The following is a 21,858-nucleotide window of genomic DNA, read 5'->3' on the forward strand; positions in this document are numbered from 1 at the left end:
CATCAAGCAAAAGAAGCTAATATGTTCACAGAAGGTTCTATTCATTTGATTTACATACCCATGATATAATAAACCACTTCTATTCAATAGAGTTCTAGAAATCGTTGTCAGAGAAGGCAAGAGAAATAGAATTAGAAAAGAAGGAAAATTGTCATTGTTTTCTAATCTCATGATCTTATGTTTAGGGAAAAAAACCCACCCAGAATGGTTAGAATTGATAAATAATGAAATTGCAGGAAATGAAACAAGCACACAAATAAATAGCATTTCTTTATGCAACAAATGATCTTTCTAAGAAAGAAATCAAGAGACCAATACAATTTATAATGACTATAGAAAAACCAAACCAAACTAAAACCAAAATTGAAATAAAACAGAGCAAAACAAACAAAAACAACCAAAAAAGCAAACCAAACCCCAAAAACCTAAGGAACAAATTTACCCAAGAAAGTGAAAGGCATATGCCCTGAAACTATAAATAATAACAAAAGAAACTGATAAAGACATAAATAAATGGGAAATTACCTCATGTTCATAGACTGGAAGAATTAATGTTCAAATACTCATACTACTCAAAGTTATCTACAGATTCAATGCAATTCTTATAAAAATATCACTTATTTTTCACAGATAAAACAAAAAATACAACTCAAAATTTATATACTCAACATTGGTGGCTCATACCTGTAATCTTAGTTACTCAGGAGGCTGAGATCTGAAGATTATGATTTGGAGCCAGCCCAAGCAGCAAAGTCTGTGAGACTTATCTCCATTAAACTGCCAGTAAAGGTAGAAGTAGAGCTGTGGCTCAAGTAGTAGAGCATTAGCTTTAAGCAAAAAAAGCTCAGGAACAGCACCTAGGCCCTGAGTTCAAGCCCCAGGATTGACACACATTCAGAAATATTTATATGGAACCACAAAACAAATAAAACAAAAATCGCAAATAGCCAAGAGAATCATGAGCAAACCAAATAGCCAAGAAAATCAGAGAGACAAAGGGTGCATGTTTTCTCTCATATATGGAAGCTACATCTAAAGTACATGATAAAGTATACAGGACTCTAGGCATCCATCAACAGGAAGACCAAAGAAGGATACTCTTTTTTTTTTTTATTGTGAAAATACTGTACAGAGGGGTTACAATTACATGGGTAAGATAGTGAGTACATTTCTTATCAAGCATTGTAGCCTAGAAGGATACTCTTAAGGGAAGTACACAAAGGTACAATGGCTCTGATCATATAAAATAATATTTATTTAAATGAACTCCAGGAAATGGAAATAAGAGATTCCTTTTCTTCCTCCTCCTCCTCCTCCTCCTCCTCCTCCTTCTCCCCTTGCCCCTCCTCCTCCTCTTTTTTGTCTGCTTGTTAATCTGTCTTGGGGTAGGGACAGAGGGGGACACAGAAATGGAAGGACATAGGGTGAACAAATGCAGCTTTGGAAACTGTTGAAAATGAGCTATACAACTCGTGGATGGGGGCAGGAGGGAAAAACTGAGAGAGAATGAAGGAAGGGGTTTCTCTTCACGAAATGATATCCCCTCTGTACATCACCTTTATAATAACAATAGAAAAAAACAAAGCTGGAGCCATTGTGCTACCTGAGTACAAAACAGTAATGACTGAAAGCATGGTAATGACATAATAATGATAGACACTGACCAGTGGGACAGAATAGAGATTCCTCAAATGAATGCATGCACCTACAGTTAGCTGAGTTTTAGGAAAAGTCCCAACTGTATGCAAGCTATTATGTACAAACAAGACAGTTTCTTCAATAAATAGTGTTGAGGAAACTGGATTTTCACATACAAAATAATAGAATATTTTATTATATAGATACACACATGTACATACATATACATATACAAATCAATTCAAAATGGTTTACAGACTTACAATCTGAAAGTATAAAATTGCTAAAAGAAAACAGGAAAATTGACATGACATTATTGTGGGTAATAATTTCTTGGCTCTGACTCTAAAAACACAAACAACAAAATTAAAAATGAACAAATGAGATTATTTCCCAAGAAAAGGCTTCTAGACAGCAAAGCAACATGGGTGGAACTAAAAAATATTATGCTATGGGAAATAAGCCAAACAGAGAGTCAAGTTGTGCCGTTCTTTCTTATATATAGAAAACAAAATGCTTGGACTCATAAGGAGAGAGTAGAATGGCAATTCTTAGAGGCTGGGTTGATGAAGAGACAATAACCATAGGATACAAAGCCACCGTTACCTCGGAAGAATAAGATCCATTTCATTTCTGGGGTTTAGCCTTTTTTCTCAAGGCTGGCTCTACCACTGGAGTTACACCTCCACTTTTGGTGTTTTGCTGGTTAAATTGTAGATAAGAACCTCTCATTCTTTTCTGTCTGGGCTGGCTTTTAACCATGATATTCAGGTCTCAGCCTCCTGAGAAAGTTGGGATTGCAGCCATGAGCCACCAGTGCCTGGCAAGTACTGCATATTTTGATATCATTGGGTGGGTATATCTTTCCTCTTACCACAAAAGATGTCAACTGTTTACAGTGATGAATGACTTGGTTGGCTTGCTTTGGCTTTTCACAGTATATTAAAAAAACATAACATGACATTATATTGAAATATATAGATAGCATCACCTCATTCCCCATAAACATACACAGCTAAAATTTGTCAACATAGAATAAAGAAAAAGAAAAGACATGAGTCTTCAATCCATAACCTTAGCTCCTACTGTGAAGGCCTAGATGGCAGAATGTTCTGTGAAGAGATGGTAAAAGTCAGGAGGGTTAAAAGAAACAAGTAAAGGATAGTGGATGACCCTGGTTTTTCAGCAAGAGAAAGTACCTTCGGCCTGAAGTCAATCTGATGAGAACTGTAGCTCCAGGATAAAACAGATTGGCAGGAGGTTGGTGTTTGTTAGAGACATCCATCTGCTGCCAGCTTGCAGGAAGAGAGCCAGAATTGACTGGCTGATCTCCTACAGTGCTACCATTGGCTGAACCCATTAGGAAGAGAAAGAACAAGGAATCCTTGTAAGTTCAGAAAGACCTCCCAAAGCATAGAATAGGATGGAGGGATAGAGAATATGCAGCAGAATTTCCTTATCAAGTAATTACCACTACAAACCAAACCTTTCTGGAAATAAACCTCAGGAATACTTGAATAAATGAGAGAGTTATTTGTAATGTCAAATTTATAGGGATTTGAGTATAGATGTTATATTCTAAATAGCTTGAGATACTTGAAAACAACTGCCTCACTTATTTCAACATCTTCTCTACCCTCTGTGCTATATATAGTCAATAATCTATGGGAAATACTGCTAAGTAATGGTTTATATCCATTTGGCCTTGAAAATATCAGAAACACACTAGTATTTGATTCTTAGCTTTGCCCTTTTCTTATTGGGTGACCTTGCACAAGTTATTTAACCTGTCTGAGCTTCTGTTTACGCATCTGCAAAATAGATGGAATAATATATACTTCCTAGAATGGTTATGTAGCCTAGAGAATTAGATGAAAGATGCATGTGAAGGCACCTGGTAGACACTCAATACGTTCTGATTGAATTTGAATCACAAATTCCAAATTAGTGGCTTCAAAATTCATGAGGTAAGGCCACAAGTTAGAATTAAGAGTGAATATTTAAAAAGAGAAGAAAATCTGTGTTTAGATCGTTAATGTCATCTATCACTCAATCAACAATTATGATAATATGATCAGCAAACTGCTCAGTATTGATGGGTTTTTACCATGTTTTGATTACAAATGTGAAATCTTACCAGCATTCTGTTCATATTAAGAATGCAGTGAATTTCTTAATTATCTGATAACCTGTTAGAAGAAAAGAATAAAAAAGCAAATCTTTTGGTATAGACTGTTGGTTACATGAAGAGTCTGAACTTCATCCATTTAATCAAAGATGAACATTACTGGTGAATACCTCTAAGGTAGCCTCAGGTGCATCATTTACAGCCCCTCACAAACAGGTTGCCATGGTAATGTTGACAATCACAAACTCCTAATAGAGACAGTTGAGGGTGTGGGAGAAAAATATTGCAGGTAGAGTTTTGATTTAGAAACATTTAAATTCCTGTGGCACTAGCCAGGTTTCTCTTTTAGTGGCAGGCATAGATTTGATTATTACCAATGTGAATTGGTTTTTAGCAATCTCTATTAGTTATCCTTTTATTGGCATGCTCAATGAGAACAAAGCAGTTGAACAATTCTCGTAGACAGGTGTGTTTTATGTGTCTTATCCTGGTAAGTCAGAGGCCCACTCTTTATATCTTGTTTGTGACAGACACTTTTAGAATCCTATCAGTTTCCCTTCCAAAGAAGTTTTAAGACACTCAAGGATCTAGTACCCTTAGATTTTTCAAAGTGAAGAATAAATTATAAAGGATCATCTACATTTGAATGCTTCACATTTTTAGCAGCAGCAGAATTCCCCCTTTATGCGCATATACACAAAAGCTTGTGGTTTTACAATTATTAGCACCATGAGAGCAGAAGTCTCATTAGTTCTGGTTCTCATCATCTCTTTAATTCCTTGACAGTGTCTGGTACACTGGAGATACATTATAGTTTGGTGGTTTGGAGCAAGGGTCAGTCAACTTTTTTTTATTATAAATAAATAGGTAGCAAATATTTTAGGATCTTTCTGCCCATATGATCTCTGTTATAACTATTCAACCCTTTGTAGCAAAAGCAGGTACTGACAACATGGAAACAAATGGGCATGGCTATGTTACAATAAAACTTTATTGACAAAGACAGGTGAAGGACAAGAGTTGGCCCAGGAGTCATTTACCACCCTACTCAGCCAATTCCAGTACAGTTCATAACCTATTCAGCTGGACAGCCTGGCTATTTATTCTGGCATTGGCATTCACTAACTATGTGATTTGGGGATAGTGGTTAACAATGAGCTGTAAGGTTTTGTGTAGCTCATTTTCTACATGTGTGAACAGGGTGTCAGTAATTATGTTTTGGTTCTTGAGTTGTCAGGATTTCATTAATGAGTATGTGAATCTATGTGAAGGACCAGCCTTGCATATGGATATTTATTATTATTATTATGGTGTTTCTGATTGGATATTCAATAGGAATAGGAAATTTTAAAAATAGTTTTAGGGATTGAACTCAGGATTTTACAGGTATTAGGCAAATATTCTACCACTTGAGACATATCCCCAACTCTTTTGCTTTTAATGTGTTTGTCAGATAAGGTCTCATGCTTTAGGCTGGACAGTGATATTTCTACATCTCCCTGAGTAGCTAGGATTATAGGCAAATACCATTGTGCTTGGCTAGACAAAGTCTTTTTTAAGACCAGAAAATACAAGTATCTCTTTCAATGCATAAGGCATTACTTTATTTTTTTAAAGGTAGTCAAGCCAGACACAAGTGGTTCACATCTGTAATAGTACATCTGTAATATTAGCTACTTAGAAGGATGAGACTGGGAGGATCAGTTCCAGAATAGCCAGAAAAGTCCATGAGACTTCATCTCCGCAGAGGAAAGCTGTAGGAAATGATGTGACTCGTGTTTCCAGCAACTATGGGGAAGCCCAAAATAGGTGGACTGCAGTTCATGAGTGCACAGGTCAGGAAGTGAGACCCTATAGTAACAATAACCAACAAAAACAGTCTAGAGATGTGACTTAGACCAGAGTGCCAGCTTATCAAGCATGAGATCAAATCCAGGCCCCACTACTGCCAAAGAAAGATAGCAGAAGATTAGATGGGGAACACCAAATTAGAAATTGTGAACTTTTAAGAGGTGACACTGTTCAAAAAGAAATGTACTCATTACTTAACTTATATAACTGCAACTTCTATGTATATCACCTTTACAATAAAAATTAAAGAAAAAAAAAGAAATTGTGGGCTTTATATGAGAGAATTTTCTACCAGTCCCAGCATCCATCCTTCCTTCCTCCTGCCTCCTTCCTTCCTTCCTTCCTTCCTTCCTTCCTTCCTTCCTTCCTTCCTTCCTTCCTTCCTTCCTTCCTTTCTCTCTCCCTCCCTCCCTCCTTCCTTCCCTTCCTCTCTCCTTTTATTTTAGCTCTGGTTGAACAGTAATATGAAGAGAGGGCCCTGGGTTCCATCCCCAGCACTATTAAACAAATTGTGACAGTGTTGTTAATATTCTCATCCAATAATCAGGAATGGCAAAGGAATTTTAATATGAGATGATATAGGAATGTGTCTGAGTGAGTTCATCATTAATATAGTAGATAGAAATGCATCATGTGGTCTATTGTTGTATACATAGTGTCTTTTTGACATTTAGTTCTTTAAAGTGTGTATGTATTTATATCTACATGAAACGAGAATCATTTTTCTGGATGTAGCATGTACATATGTATATGTGTATAAGAACACACAAACGTGAGTTAGTAATATGTACATTCTCTGCGTATCTTTATGGTATCCTTGCCTTCTCTCCCACCTGTTTTGTAACAAGCTGTGGTGTGTGGGACAGATTAAAGTTTCTTTGCTCTTCCCTAATCTGTTCACTCGACTTTAGCCCGAGTGATTCTTAAATATCCCCCAGCTCCTGTTGCTCCTTGGCTTTCCATGACAAAAACTTCAAGTCCAAGGTCCCAACCAGGCCCTTGTGCCTGCCTAATTCTCAATTTCACTTTACCTTTCTCTTCTTGCTGCCTGTGCTTCAGCTCCCAAGAGCCAGGTGAAGGAGCTGCTGAGGTTTCTTTCCTGTCTTCAGCATGTTTAGCGCCTGCTCACTGGCTTCCCTTGGCCTAGTCTCTTCCAGGGTCCTGCTAGGCTGACTTCTGAGCCTCTGTTTCCCACGGCCTAGCCACAGCACCCAGAACATGCAATGCAAGGCTTTGCAGAATGAACGCCTCTAGGAAGAACCAGCTATCTTATTCTGAACAAAGTAAGAAGTGCAAGTCCCCCAGCACACAAGTTAACTAACAATTTCAAGGCGGCTAAGTCACATGTAAGGGCTTTTCAAAGTCACACAGCTCTGCTTCCAGCATGTGACTTCAAATCTTTAGGATCAAATTCCTCCTCAGAGAATGCTTATGAGCCATTGAGGAGATCATGTGACCATAGGGCTTTGTAGCAGTACTCTGCCTGCAGTCTGTGCTGTGCACGTGGTAATATTCTAATTAATTACCAGCTTCATCAGTGTAGGCAAAGCCTCTATGTTACCAGTGTTCTCATATTCTTCTCCAAATAACTTCCCTAGTAACTCTCCCAAGTGACTAACCCAGCTCTATCAAACAGGACAAGGATGTGGGTGTCACTTGCAAATTATTTTGACACATTCAAGGTATGGACCGACAGCATATTTGGCTTGCTGAAAGGAATGTGTCAAATGGAGTTAGCTGTTATGAAAACTCGTTTGACAATAGGTAAATCATGTCACCCTTCTGAGCCCACCAGTGACACTGGGATGATAAATAATATCTGCCACCCACCCTCTGACAAGAGTGAAGCAAGCATGAATTGGAGGAGGAAGAAGCCAGTGGAACACTTTGATTTTCTTGGAGAGAGGGATCTGCGGGTGCTGCTTGCTAGAATACCAGCATATTGTCTGTCACCCTGTTTACTTAGGCTGTGTGGCTCGGGTTACTGTGCGCATTGTGTAACAAATCAATTGCACCTTGAATGGAAACCATTCACAGACTATCACATTTTGATTTATTTTATTTTATTTTTTGTGGTACAGCTGGGGGATTCAAGTTAGCTTAGAAAGGCAGAGAGGAAGAGAGAGCAGCATGTCATTTACATTTATAGCGTAGTCTCCTGGGTGCTATGGAACTGTGTAGATGGTGAGATGTAGGTTGGCTTTGGGAGGGGGGGAAGCCGGGGAGGGGAGGAGTTTGGTTCATTTGCTGTGGGGAGTACCCTGCCGGGGAGGGTCTGGACACTGCGATTTTTATCAGTTTCTCTTTGGCAGTGGAAACTAAAATGAAGTAGAAAGTGACCATCTGTGAAGCATGCATTATATATAAGGAACTCCGCCTGTTTCACTGGCTCTGAGAGATTGCACAGAGTAATGATAAAGACCAGGCCCTTTGGATCAGACAAGGGACTTAACCTCTCCAAATCTCCAAGTCCTCATCTGGAGAATGGAATGTGTTGGGCATCGTCTCTCTGACCTTCCAAATCTACTTACCTGTCTTTCTAAAAACTCTTGACTTCTGCTCCAAGAAGCAAGCTATATGGAGGTCATCAACAGACTACTGACCCTTTTGCTTCCCATTCAGGTTGGCCAGTAGGGAGCCCCTGAAGAGCTACAAGAGAGATTTAGGGGATTTATTTCTCAAGTTGCCTTGCTGAGGGATTGCTTTGAGTTGATTGTGTATTTGGCCAAACCAGCTTCTCTCAAGTTGCCAAAGCCATGTTTATGTATTCACAAACAGACTCCATAGTCCGGACAGTGGTAGCTCCATTGCTTCTAGTTCTTGGTCCCTGCATTATCCAAATGGTTCCCTATACCGGTATGAATAGCCTCATTATGGATAAGTCATTCCCGCTGTTCCAGCTTGATGTTGTCTTTTGTTTTCTGTTGAAATCCTAGCTAATCCATGTAAACAGTCAGAGAAGTTACAGCCTATGGTTGGTGTGGGAACTCAAATGAGTTTACATAGCTGGTAAAATGCTTAGGATGGTATCTGACCTGTAACTGAGACTTGGGTCAAAAACCTTGTGCAAGGTTGCACAGTATGGTGAACATCTGGTGATTGGTTAACTGGCATCTGTTTATCTGTCCTCATGCCAATCATCCAAGGTTTCAATTAGATATTTTAGTGGTTGGGGAAAGCTGATTCTAACTCTGGGATCAGCCTGTTACCTCTCCTAGCCAGTCAGCATGTTCCATGTCCCTGTTCATCACGACTGGTGTAAGGGTAGGCATGTGACTCGATGTAGTCCAATCAGTGTGGCTCTAGGGACATTTGTTGGAAATTCTGAGCACAGATGCATTGACATGCCAAGTTGTGAATGTGGTTGCTGTTGGCATGGCTAGAAGGAACATTTTATCACTGACATCTTTACAAATTGCCATCTTTTTGTTTTTTTTTTTAAAGTTGTTTTAAAAATTTCTGCAGATAACATGTCTCCTTACTGTCTGTACCTAGAATCGACCATTTCCACTTTCCTGCACTTGGTGTATATCTGTATTCATGCCATGCATTGTGGATAAGGAAATGAATCCAACATAATGAGAAATCATGCTGAGGGAGAGGCTACAAAGAGGACTAAGCCTGGGAGATGGTGAAAACAAACTTGAGGCCTGCTGAACCCACCCTGAAAGGCTTCGTCGATGATGTCAGCCAATAATTTTCTTATTTGTTGGGATTGGTTTTGTTTTTTTTTAAACTAAAAGTCTCCTAATTGCTGTGCTTACATGGAGGCTTTTGGATTTAGAAACAAGTCTTTCTGGCTCTAGAGACTGACATTTTTATTTATTCATTTTTCTAATCATTTGACTTTTATAGATGAAACCATAGCTCATTTTCCTTCGAATAAGTATTGTTGTTTTCTCAGGGTGGAGGCCTAGCATGTATTGGGATCTCACTTGATCCTTTTCTTTTGGGCAAATCATCCTTCAAAGCTCCTTCTCTCTGTCACTATGTGAGAAGGTTGGACAAGGTGTGTCCTTTCTGCATTTCACATTTTTCAGGCATCCATGTATGTGGTGAAAGCAGTCTCTGAGCTACTATAGCCTCTTTTGTCAGAGGCTAATGCAGGTCTGTGCCAATGAATAATAATAATAAAGGAATAATCCTGCTTATTCGTGTATTAATAATGGGTCATTCTGTCCACCTTACACTAACTTCCTTTAATTCAGACTTCCTGAAATAGTTATGCACCACATTTTGGCAATTGAACACAAACTCTTTTACAGTGTTCCAGAACTGTCTACCATCTTGAAGTTTTATCGCCCTAGAAACATATTTGGCAACTTGAGGGCAAGATCCAATCTAATGGCTTTAAGTGCTGCTAAATCTAATCTTTACTCCAGACCTGCCCCTGCATGTTCTCCAGGTACCTCCAAAGCAACTTACATATAGGAGAACTTATTTTTTCCCCTCTCTTACTCCTGTCTCTTCTCTTGTGTTCCTCTTCTCAGTGAAAGCCCTCAATTGAACAAACCAGTAATCAAGGAATCTTCCCTCGTGTCCAGTCAGTCCTGGACCTTTATAGATAGATGGTGTTTTCCTTGTTCTAAAATGCTGATCCTTCCTTTAGGGCCTCATTTCTATTTGTTTTTCAGACTCCAGTGCTATCTTCTCATGGAAACTATCCCAACTTTTCTCACCAGGGTTAGTGCTTTTATTACTTTATATATGTCAACCTAAGCCTAGTTCTCTATTGGATTGAAGTGCACTACTCCATTTCTCAGTCTTCCCTTTAATTACTAGAGGGAAAGAATCAGGCCTTGTATTTTATACAAAATGTGTTACACATGTGCATACCTATCTATCCTCTATCTATCTATCTATCTATCTATCTATCTATCTATCTATCTATCTATCTCTATCTAGACGTTGCATACAGTAGCAACATAAGGGGAATTTTGTTTTTACATTTCCACAATTGTATATAATACATTCCAATCAATCTACCCCCACCTCTATCATTATCTCTTACTCTGTTTCCCCCCTTTTAATATTATTTCAACAGGTTTTATTATTCTATTTTCATACATGCCAACAACCTATTTTGGCCATATGTATCTGCTTTCACTCTGTACTGAGGAGATTCTAATTGAAATAGAATTCTACTATTCATTACACAGTGATTATGAATAACAATATAATAAAAAGCTTGATGTTAATACTGCAGAGCAGATCAATCATCCATCATTCAAGTAACATTTATCAATGGACATTATTGATATATTTTTGGTGGGACACATCCTTACCTTACTCACATTTGCATTCTTAGAACAGTGTACATGGTAATATTTTCTGTGAACTTGGACAAAAGAGCAAATCAGTACTGTAGGGTTTCAGAGGAAGGAGAGAGCAGAGTACAAAACTATAGAGGATTTGATATTGGACCTGGCTAGCACTGATGACTGGGCTGAGCCTACAGCACCAGGCCCAGTATAGGTAAAGATGGGAAAGCGTAAGGAATAGAATCAAGTCCTACTGAATGGAACAAAAAGAGGAGAGATAAACCTGGAAGGTGAAAGGGGTCACATCGTGGAGCTCATTGAATGACAAACCTTCTGGTCCCCTATCATTCTTATTATCTGGATGATAGATGACTTCTCGTAGCTCACAATTTGGCAAGTTTTTAATTTACCATTTTTTTTGGTTTTTATGATGCTTCAGGAGCAAGCTTTGTTCTGTGGACATGACACATTCAGTTTTACATCTTGATCTTTGCCCAGACAGCACTATGTGGTACCATGCTTTCTCATGATGGGAGGCCATGACAACGAGCTTTAGAGGTCCAGAGGCCCACATGATCATGAGAGCATGCCGTCGCTATTCCATAGTGCTAATTATGATGTCCGGCAGATTAGGCATTATGCTTTTTTGCTTACAATGACTTCAATCTAGGATAGATATATGGGATATAATATGGGATATAATATATGGGATAATATACGGGATATAATCCCATCATGACCAGAAGGGCTATTGTAATTGGCTCTCTGATATATAGCAGCAACTTGAATTTTAGCTGGGCACATTAGGCAACCTCTTTGGCATCTGGTGTGCTATATGCATAAATCCTGGCCAGTGAGACATAAACAGAAGAGTTGCATGGGACTCCAAGGAATCTATGTGGAAGGAAAGCTTGCTCTTCTTTTCTCTATGCACTGCTGGAATGAGGATGTAACATAAAGATCGTTCAGCCATGTTGAACTACGAGAATGGTACTGCTGTGCTGGCAAGTCCTCAAGAATGGACACCAAGCACCTGATTCCAGATGGTCTTGTAGGATGGTCAGAACAAATCTTCAGATGATTTTCCACAACAGACCATAGTACTCTTTCTTTTTAAGATACTGTTACTTGGGAAGATTCTCTATTTCTTATAGCTAAACCTAACCTTAATTCATATATCATCCAACTTCAGTGTTTTAAGTATTGTGGGACCAATATGAATTTGCCAGAGAACAATCCTGGGCATGCCCTCTAATATCCTCTTGTCTTCCCTTTTCAAATCTGTGACCTCATGATCAACACACTCAGCTCTTTCTAGGACTGGCTGTGGAATAAGACCAAGTATTTCGATGTTCGTCACCCTGTTGCTCCTTAATGGTCCTCCTCTATAAGGACTGCTATGCAGTGGTTAGTCAGAAGTCAAGCAAGTTGCTTGGAAGTTACTGGTGTGTTTTAGTTGTTTATTGGTACATAATACATTACCCAATTCTAGCACCTTAAAACACACACACACACACACACACACACCAGCCTTACCATTCCTCATTCTGTGTCTGGAAGTCTCTCATGAAGTTGTGGTCAACGTGGGGCAGTCATCATTTCAAGTCTCATTCTTGCTGGAGAATCAATTTCCATACTCACTAAAGTGGCTGATGACGGGCCTCTGTACTTCTAGGCTTCCTTGTGTGGCTGCTCACAAGCCTCAGTTCTTACACCATATGGCCTTCTCCAGAGGCTGCCTGAGTAGCCACATGATGTGACAATGGTGATCTGGAAAGGGAGGAAGGAGGTCAGGAGGGAAGGAAAGAGAGCGAAAGTGTGAGAGCCAGAAAAGAGACTGATTCAGAAGCTACAGTCTATTTATTATCTAATTTTGGAGGTGACATCCTACCACTTGTGCCATATGCTATCTGTTAGAAACAAATTAATATGTCTGGCCTATAATCAGGGTGAGAGGATTACATAGGACGTGGTTATTAGGGAGTGGGATACATTAGTGGGATCACGGCTAAAGTGGCCCCTCATGGGTAAATTCATTTATTTTCCTGCTCTGTGATTTAATTTCCTGAAGACTATCTCCTCAGACAACCCCTTTGCTGCCTTCTTTTCTGAGTTGGTAGCACATTCATGTACCAATATTCCATGATCACCCATTAAATGTCAAGCATGCATAATAGACTTGGGATATGGTTGTTAAAAAAAATAAGTAAAGGTGGCCACAGCCTTACAGTCTAGGGAGGAAGGTCTGGGGCACAATAGTAGGCTTTGCTTCCTGTACTAAGTGTGAGCAATTTGAGATTATCAAGGCTAAGTGCTTGATACCGCTGGTCTTGGTCACCTATCTTTCCCAGCTCATTGCTGAAGGGTCTCTTGGACTCAAGTGACTGATGAGGTCCTTTTTCTCCAGCCAGATATCTCTTACTAGAAAAGCAATAGATAACGGTTGGTACAGAGTGGACTTTCTGAAACAAGCTTGGATTCCAATCCCAGAGTCATCCTCAGCTGGTTATACTCAGGTTTGTTCTCTGCTTCTCTAAACCTCAATTTTCTCTGTCTATGAAATGGAGATACCGATCATGTGTACTTCTAGTGTCTTTGTGAGAGTTTAATGAAAAGCAAATTTATGAAATATTTGGTGTACAATCCGACACATGGTAGAGACACTCAAAAGATATCTCCATTTGGGAATCATTATATTCTTATTAATCTTAATTGATGCTATCTGTTTGGATGTAGAGGTTAGCACCAGAAAGGATTTCTTTCACAGATAATCCAGTTGACTAAATCTTTTGGTGTAGTGTGCAAGGCTTGGTTATAAATAAATTGACTAATGAAGAAAAAGGAATCGGTGTTTTGACTTTGCGTAATTGTAATCCTTTTTGCAATTGAGAAATAATCCTTAGGTAAATAGAGAAGGTGGGATACACTCAGGAAGACTAATAGCATTTAGTCAAAATGGTAAAATATTTAGCATTCCGGATGAAAGCTTCTAGTCTACCCTCTTGAGTTCTCAAAACCTGCCCTCCCTTTATGACATGCAGTCTGGCTTTTAAATGTGCACCCAGCGTTTCCACAGCTTCCTGCTTAAATGTATTCCAAATTTTTCACACATACATACACGCTGAGAATGATGAACAGCAGTTTAAAAAACACGTTGTAGAAATGCCAATTTCCAGATGGATTTGTTTTGCTACTAAGTTAGTTAACGCTTGATTCATGAAATAACGAATGGAGAGGAGATGTAGAGTGGGTACTTAGACTCAAATAGGGTGAAACCTGCCAAGAAATGGATGGCCAAAAAAGAACTGAGAAAATGAAGCAAGTACTCAAATGATCTTCTGAAGATAACTCATCCAAACTATGCAGAGAAAGGGAAAGGCAAAAAGCAAAAAGCACGCAAACTGGTGGGTAAATGTTAACCCTTTTTAACATTAAAGCTGTAAAATAAAACTGTGATTTGTTTCTCTTAGAGACTGCCTGTTTTGTTATGGAATGACTAGATAGGCGTAACGGGGAACAAAAGGCTTTAAAGTGAACACAGTCCCCTTGCTCTTCTTTCTCTTTCTTTTTTGTTCTTCTTTTTATTAAAATAAAATCTTTCATCTAAGGTACTACCCAAGTTAGTTCAAGGAGTTAGGAACCTCTTTGTATTTAGACATGCTCTAATGTAAATTCTGAAAACATAGTGAGGTAGTGCTGCTTTTGAGTTTGCGTAGATTGGCTTTCTCTCTGAGGTTCTCAGTAAGTAACAGTAAGTGGTTGGTGGTTAAGCATCAGTTTGGGCTGCTGGACTTTGCTAATGCCAACTCTAGGCTACTAGGCATGTTATGCTGTGATGATGGCCACGCTTGTGGCATTTTCCTCATTTCTGTGATGATTGTGGTGGGATCTGTATAGTCTGCAAATATTTACTGAGCACCCACTACAAGCAAGTGGTAAGCATAATATTGGAACTACAGAGAAGGCAAAAATTTCTGCTCTCTGTGTCTCTATGGGAGAGACAGATAACATGAAAATAAAATCTAAGCTGTGTAAGAATTTCTTTAGGATAAATGCTTACCAACAGAATTAATTTCTATCATCCACATAACTTGGTGACTACACTCTCCCTGGAAAATGAGCATTCCTTACATCTACATCTCTATCAACTCAGCATTATTCCACTTGGTGATTTTTTTTCTGGTTTAATCAGAAATTATTGTTACAGACTTAAAGGAGTTCCTCATTTGTTCTAGACCTGTGCTGTTCAACATGGCAAATACTAGTCACATGTAACTTTTCATCATTTGAAATGTGACAAGCCTAAATTGAGACATGCTATAAATGTAAAATACATATCAGATTTTAGCATTTGAAAGACATAAAAGATCTTGACAATTTTTAAGTAAGCAATGCATATTGAAAAGATTGATTGAAATAAAATACATTGCTAAATTTAACTGGATCTCTTTTTACTTAGTTTTCTAGAGTGGTTATTAAATAGTTAAAATTATATATATATATATATATATATATGCTTTATATTCTACTTCTGTTGGATACTCCTCATCTGTCAGAAATCTATTAATTCTGTTTATACTGACTTGTAATTACATCTATTACTTAGTGCCCTCAGTTTGTGCTTTTGAAGTTTTGTTAAAGAGGTCTTTTTCTATGTCCAAGTGACAAGGTACTTTCCTACATTTTCTGCTATTACTTTTACATGTGGTGTCACATCAGGACTTGTGTTTTCTTATTGTTTGTTTGTTATTGTTGTTTTCCTTTCTTGGTGCTGGGGATTGAACTCAGTATCTCTTATGCTAAGCACATAAAATACCACTGAGCTACAACCTCAGCCCCAGGATTTAGTTTTATTCTTCTCTGAAGTCAGTATTGTTTTTCTTCATAAGATGAGCCAGTTTCTCCCAACACTATCTCCTAAGCAGTTCATCTTTTTTTCTCCACTGATTCATCCTGTTCCCTTGATATATTTGGTTTAGGTACCTTATACCAAATTCAATTTAATTAGGTGACAATATTGAAAAACTAGGAAATGTGACATATGAGTTTGGATTTCTAGCATATCTTAAAATACTGGAAGCTTCCTGGAGCCGGTGGCTCATACCTGCAGTCCTAGCTACTCAAGAGGCTGAGATCTGAAGATTGAGGTTCAAAGCCAGCCTGGTCAGGAAAGTCCATGAAATTTTTATCCCCAATAAAACTATTCAGAAAAAGCCAGAAGTGTTGCTGTGGCTCCAGTGGCAAAGCACTAATCTTGAGAACAAATAGGCTCAGGGATAGTGCCTAGGCCCTAAGTTCAATCCCTAGGACTGGCAAAAGCAAAAAGCAAAACAAAATAAACCATTGGAAGCTCTTGCAGCATTGGGCTCATTTTCCCTCTTGGAAGACAGTAGCTGGCCCTCAGCAAAGGCTGTTTCTTCAGTGGGTCAGGGGTTTATAATTGTCTCCTAACCCCTAGTAGTCCCCAGTGGATCCAGACACTGAAGCTGAGGTCAGTGGTCATTTATTACAGTATAAGCGTCACTGGTTTTCCTATGGTAGAGATAAGAAGAAGTGGAATAATTTTCTCCTGGTATCTTTCAATATGGGGGAAGAGAAACTGAAGAAGGCTGCTTGGCTTCTTTCTATTACCATCCTATTACTCAGGCACTTGGATTTATGGCTTACTAGACTGATATTTCACACTATCAAATTGTTCTTGTGGTTTCATGGGTGTGGGGACTGTACAGCGGCAGAAGGTGCCACATTCAGAAGGTTCTCAGGCTCAGTTGAAAGGTTTCCATTGCTATCTGATTATGAATTCTCCTTTAGAATTTCAGTTTTGTAAGAACATTAGAGGGGAACAAATCAAATCTACTCATGAGCTATGGAGGTAAGGCACAGTATTGGGAGTTGTGTGGACCTTGCTACCTCCTTTGTATATATGGCTGTGCCACTGCCATGTAGACTTGAATAACATGCCATGGGAATGGAGTCATGGAGCGTGCAAGTTAGAAGACTCAAAGCCGTCACCCCATACCTGTGTTAGGTCTACAACAGAGTGTGCAGGGGGTAAGAAAGCACATTTCGAATTTAGACTAGAATTGGTTTCTTGCATAAAGAGAAGGTTATAGAATTCTAAGAAATCCAGACAGATGGGGTCTGGGGCATGGTGAGAGTGGTAGAGCTAGTGCAAAGCCCAGAGCACACACCAGCGATGCTAAAGAACAAAACAAAACAACAGAAAGAACCCAGAACCTTACCGTACCCTTCCTTGTTCCTATTATTTATCTCTTTCAGCCAACCACTTAAGTCCAAAATGAAAACCTTTATTTCCTTTTCTTTCAGCCCTTCCTAATTCATCTGTGAGCCAATAGTGAAGAATATTGGAAGAAACTGTGCATAGCAAGAATTAAAATAAGGAATATTGAGATAATTTGGGGGTAATTTCAGTAATTTTTTATACATAAATTAAATGCTCTTTTATTTGTACTTAAATTGCATCGCACTATATAAAGATAAATGGTACAATAAATGCTAATAACTGAAAATTTTAATTGTTATTTACCTAGAAAAACATTAAGAGAGAAATAAAAACACACACATAACCATCAAGGCAAGAGAGAAACCACAAAAGAAACAAGTTTCATATTTTAATACTGTTGGGGAGAAAAAACTTTTTCTTTACTTTTTTCTTATTAATTGGTGGCCTTGAAATTAAACTGACAAAGACAAATTAGCCAGAGAAAGGCCAGATCTTTAATTTGTTCATCGAAAAATGTAGATTCAAGAAGTGGCAACAGGAGATGAAGGATTGACTTCTGCCTTATTCTACCAGTTCAAGCAAAACACCAAGGGTAGGCTTGCATGCTTGTCAGCAGACAGGTCACTCTAACCTTGACTTAGCTGAAAGTCCTCTCACCCCAGGCAGAGCATTCCATTCTGGGCCTGGCCAAGGACATGGCCCTTGGCCTCCAGGAGACCATAGCCTATTTTATTTTATTTTATTTTTTATTTTCTGCTTTCTTCGTAAAGACCCATATAAACCCAACCCCAAATCTAGTCCCTTTCACAACCTCCATACCCATGGGAAGGTCTGTGCCCTTTGCTGGTAATAAACAAACCCAGCCTGTTGAAAATCAAGTCTGGTCTATTCCTTTTCCCTTTTCCTTTATTTTCCTAAAAGTATGGGGCTTCTCTACCAGCTTAACAAGGGGTGGGGGCAATTAGGTTTTCAAGGAGGGCAATAAATGGGAGGTAAAGTCTGTTTTAGTATGGCCTGTTTAAGCAATTCCTCCTGATAGCACTGGCTCCTCATTTCTGGCGTCTGGAGTCAGTCTTCTCTGGAACAAGAAACCTTGCTTGAAGGGGGGTTTATGGTATCTGAATTCTTTGGGGAAGGTTCTGGTTTTAGGCAGAAAAGCATTTGTTCAAGTAAAGCCTCTTTGCATCTGTTGATTTTCAAATGTCTTCACCACATGATTATTTTTATGCAAAATGTGTATCCTCTGGATCCCTTCAGACATCTTGCACATTTTTCTGGCTTTTATAACAAAGGGAGTTCCATTTTCATTTTGCATTGGACACTGCAAACTATGTAATTGCCTGTGGAAATGGAATGGGAGAAGGGCAAAGAGCCAAATCTCCCCTAATAAGCCTGCCTCTTTCAGGTGTTCACGAAGTGTACTAGTACAAGCTCTACTGATCTAGATCAATAAATTGGTTGGATTTTTCTTGCCTTGCTTTTTCCCCCCATCCCAGTTATCTTTCACTCTCTCTTTCTATTTTTCCCTTTTCCCTTCTCCCTTTCTCTCCCCTCCCATTCTCCTCCACCAGTTCCCCTCTCATTTTCTTTTTCCTTTTTTTTCTCTTTAAAAATACTTAATTCTTGAAAAAGTGATATACAGAGGGGTTACAGGTATGTAAGTCAAGTAAGGAGCACATTTCTTTTTGAATCTTTTCTTTGGCACTGGGGTTTGAAATCAAGATCTCACACATGGTAGGCAGGTATTCTAACTTGAGCCATACTATTTATCTATTGCAAGAATCATGAGTTTCATAGAGAAGAGAATATTGCCTACAAGGTGGTTGGTTACACAACTAAATGCCACTTGCAGGATGGTACCCAAAGTTGTGTAGCACAGAGACCTTGCATAGAGTCATCTGTTGATATCCCTGGGGGAACTGTGCTAAGACCTTCCATGGCTAACAAAATCTGTGGGTGCTCTATACCCTGATCTAAAGTGGCATAGTATTTGCATGTAACCAATTCATATTTTCTGTAATTTTAGAATTAAGAATTTTTTAGAAGCTGTCTATAGTGATTTTCTGGAAGCAATTTCTTCTAAAAAATTATGGTAATGAGAAAATCACCATCATTATACATTGATAATGATTAATAATAATGAAAAATAGTTTTCAACTATTAAAGAGGATGTTGGAGGAAATATTAAGAACTTAGAAAATTGCTGATAAAACACTATACTCATAATATCCATCTATATAAATAGTGGTTACACTGTATTATGCAAACAATAGTGGCAAGAAAAAAAGTCTGTATATCCAGTCAAATGCAATTAGATGATGTATTTTCCATCAGTGGTTGGATGAATCCAGGGACATGGACACTGATCACCAATTGTACTTAGTTCTTAATTTTTTAATCATTTATTTATTTATTTTATTGTCAGGCTGATATACAGAAGGGTTTGGAAGACTTGGAAATTTGGTGACAGAAAATGAGTTAGACTATTTAGCTTGCTCTCCGATAATACTGACTACTTTCCATGCCATTGCCTGCAATTCCTGGATTTGCATTTCCATCTGAAGTGACCTCTTCCTCTTCAAAATTTCTGTACGTTGTATATCTATCATCTGTCTAAGCCCACATTGCAATAGTTTTCTACTTTAGTTATGCAAACTTATGTATGGTTGTGGTTAAAAATATATAGATGTACAAAAAGTAAAACATTCATAATTATATCACCATGAGGGATAAGCATAAAAATATTTATATATGTTTTTTATTGTAAAAATATTGTACAGAGGGGTTACAGTTACATGAGCAAGGAAATGAGTACATTTCTTATCAAGCATTGTTACCTCCTCCTTTATTTTCCCCCTACCATCCCTTCCCTCTTCACTTCCCTAACTCCTCCCTCTCTGCCCCCAAGTTGTAAAGTTCATTTTCAACATTGTATCTTGTATATCTCATTGTTACAATGGGTCAACCTGAATCCTTATTTCAGCATTTTGTTATTTCCCTTCGCCTCCCCAAATTAGAAAAATGTATATACAAGATGCAGGACACCAACATCAAATACAGTGAAAAGAGGGATTATACCATGGAGGAAGAACATACAAAAGAAACAAAAGAATCACATAGTACATTATAGATATGTTAAAAACAATAGCAAGAAAGAAAAACCACTTATGTTCCTATATTGGGGTTCATTTCGCTTACCATCATCTTATATGGTCATATGTACATAGCTTTTGACCTTTTCTGCTTGTCCTAGACATATACTAGTTTTTGCAAATAAGGGAAACCATGGGACCTATGTTTCTTTGGGCCTGGCTTACTTCACTTAATATAATTTTTTCCAAGTCTTTCCATTTCCTAAATGTCATTCTTTCTGATGGAGGCATAGAATTCCATTGTGTATATATCTCACATTTTCTTGATCCATTCATCTACTAAGGAGCCTCTGGGTTGGTTCCATATCTTAGCTATGGTAAATAATGCTGCAATAAACATAGTTGTGCTGGTAGCTTTAGTATGGCCCTGTTTGTGATTTTTTGGGTAAATGCCTAAAAGTGGGATTGCTGGGTATAGGGGAGCTCTATGTGGAGTCTTTTGAGGAACCTCCATACTGCTTTCCAAAGTGGTTGAAAAGTTTACATTCCCACCAACAATGCAGTAGAGTTCCCTTTTGGCCACATTCCCTCCAGCATCTGTTGTTATTAGATTTTTTGGTTATAGCCATTCTAACTGGGGGAAGGTGGAATCTCAATGTTGTTTTGATTTGCATTTCTTTTATGGCTAGAGAAGTTGAGCATTTCTTCATGTGTCTATTGGCCATTCTTATTTCCTCTTCAAAGAAGTTTCTCTTTAACTCTTTAGCCCACTTGTTGATGGGGCAGTTGTTTCTTTGAGGAATTTTTGTTGGGGGAATTTAATTTTTTGAGTTCTAAGTATGTTTTAGATATGAGTCCCTTGCCAGTTGTATGGATAGTGAAGATCTTCTCCCAATCCATGGGCTTTCTATTGATTTGCTAGCTATGTCCTTTGCCATGCAGAAGCTCTGCAGTTTCATGCAATCCCATTCGTCCAACCTTTCTTTGATTTGTTGTGTTTCTGGGTCTTTATTAAGAAAAATTCGGCCTGTGCCAAGGAGCCCTAGAGTTTCTCCTATTCCTTTCCGTAATGTTTTCAGGGTACCTGCTTTGACTTCAAGGTCTTTGATCCATTTGGAGTTGATTCTGGTGAAGGGTGATATATAAGGATCTGGCTTTAGTTTTCTACATGTGTTGAACTAATTTTGTCAGCACCATTTACTGAAGAGGCTGTCTTTCTTTCATTCTATTTTATTAGCTCCCTTATCGAAGATTAGGTAGCTATAGGTCTGTGGCTTCATTTAAGCATAGATATTTTGGTGGACATTTTTTTCTCTCTCTTACAAAGCAAAGTAAAAATATTTTTTATTTTATTGTAGAATGGAATCATATTGTATATTATGTTTAGTTAGCTGCTTTTTTTCTTTTTTATCCTTTCTCTTTTTCTCTTTAGTACTTGGAGATTGAATGCAGGGCTTTACTCATGCTAAGCAAGCATTCTACCTCTGAACTATTTCCCAAGTATTTTATAATCAATTTTCTAAGTTCTTAATATTTCCTCCAACATCTTCTTTAGTTGAAAACTATTTTTCATTATTATTAGTACCATTAGTCATCATTACCATAACTTTTTGAGAAGAAATTGCTTCCAGAAAATCTCTATAG

This window comes from Dipodomys ordii, unplaced genomic scaffold (assembly GCF_000151885.1).
Source record: "Dipodomys ordii isolate 6190 unplaced genomic scaffold, Dord_2.0 Scaffold12, whole genome shotgun sequence".
Lineage (NCBI taxonomy): Eukaryota > Metazoa > Chordata > Mammalia > Rodentia > Heteromyidae > Dipodomys > Dipodomys ordii.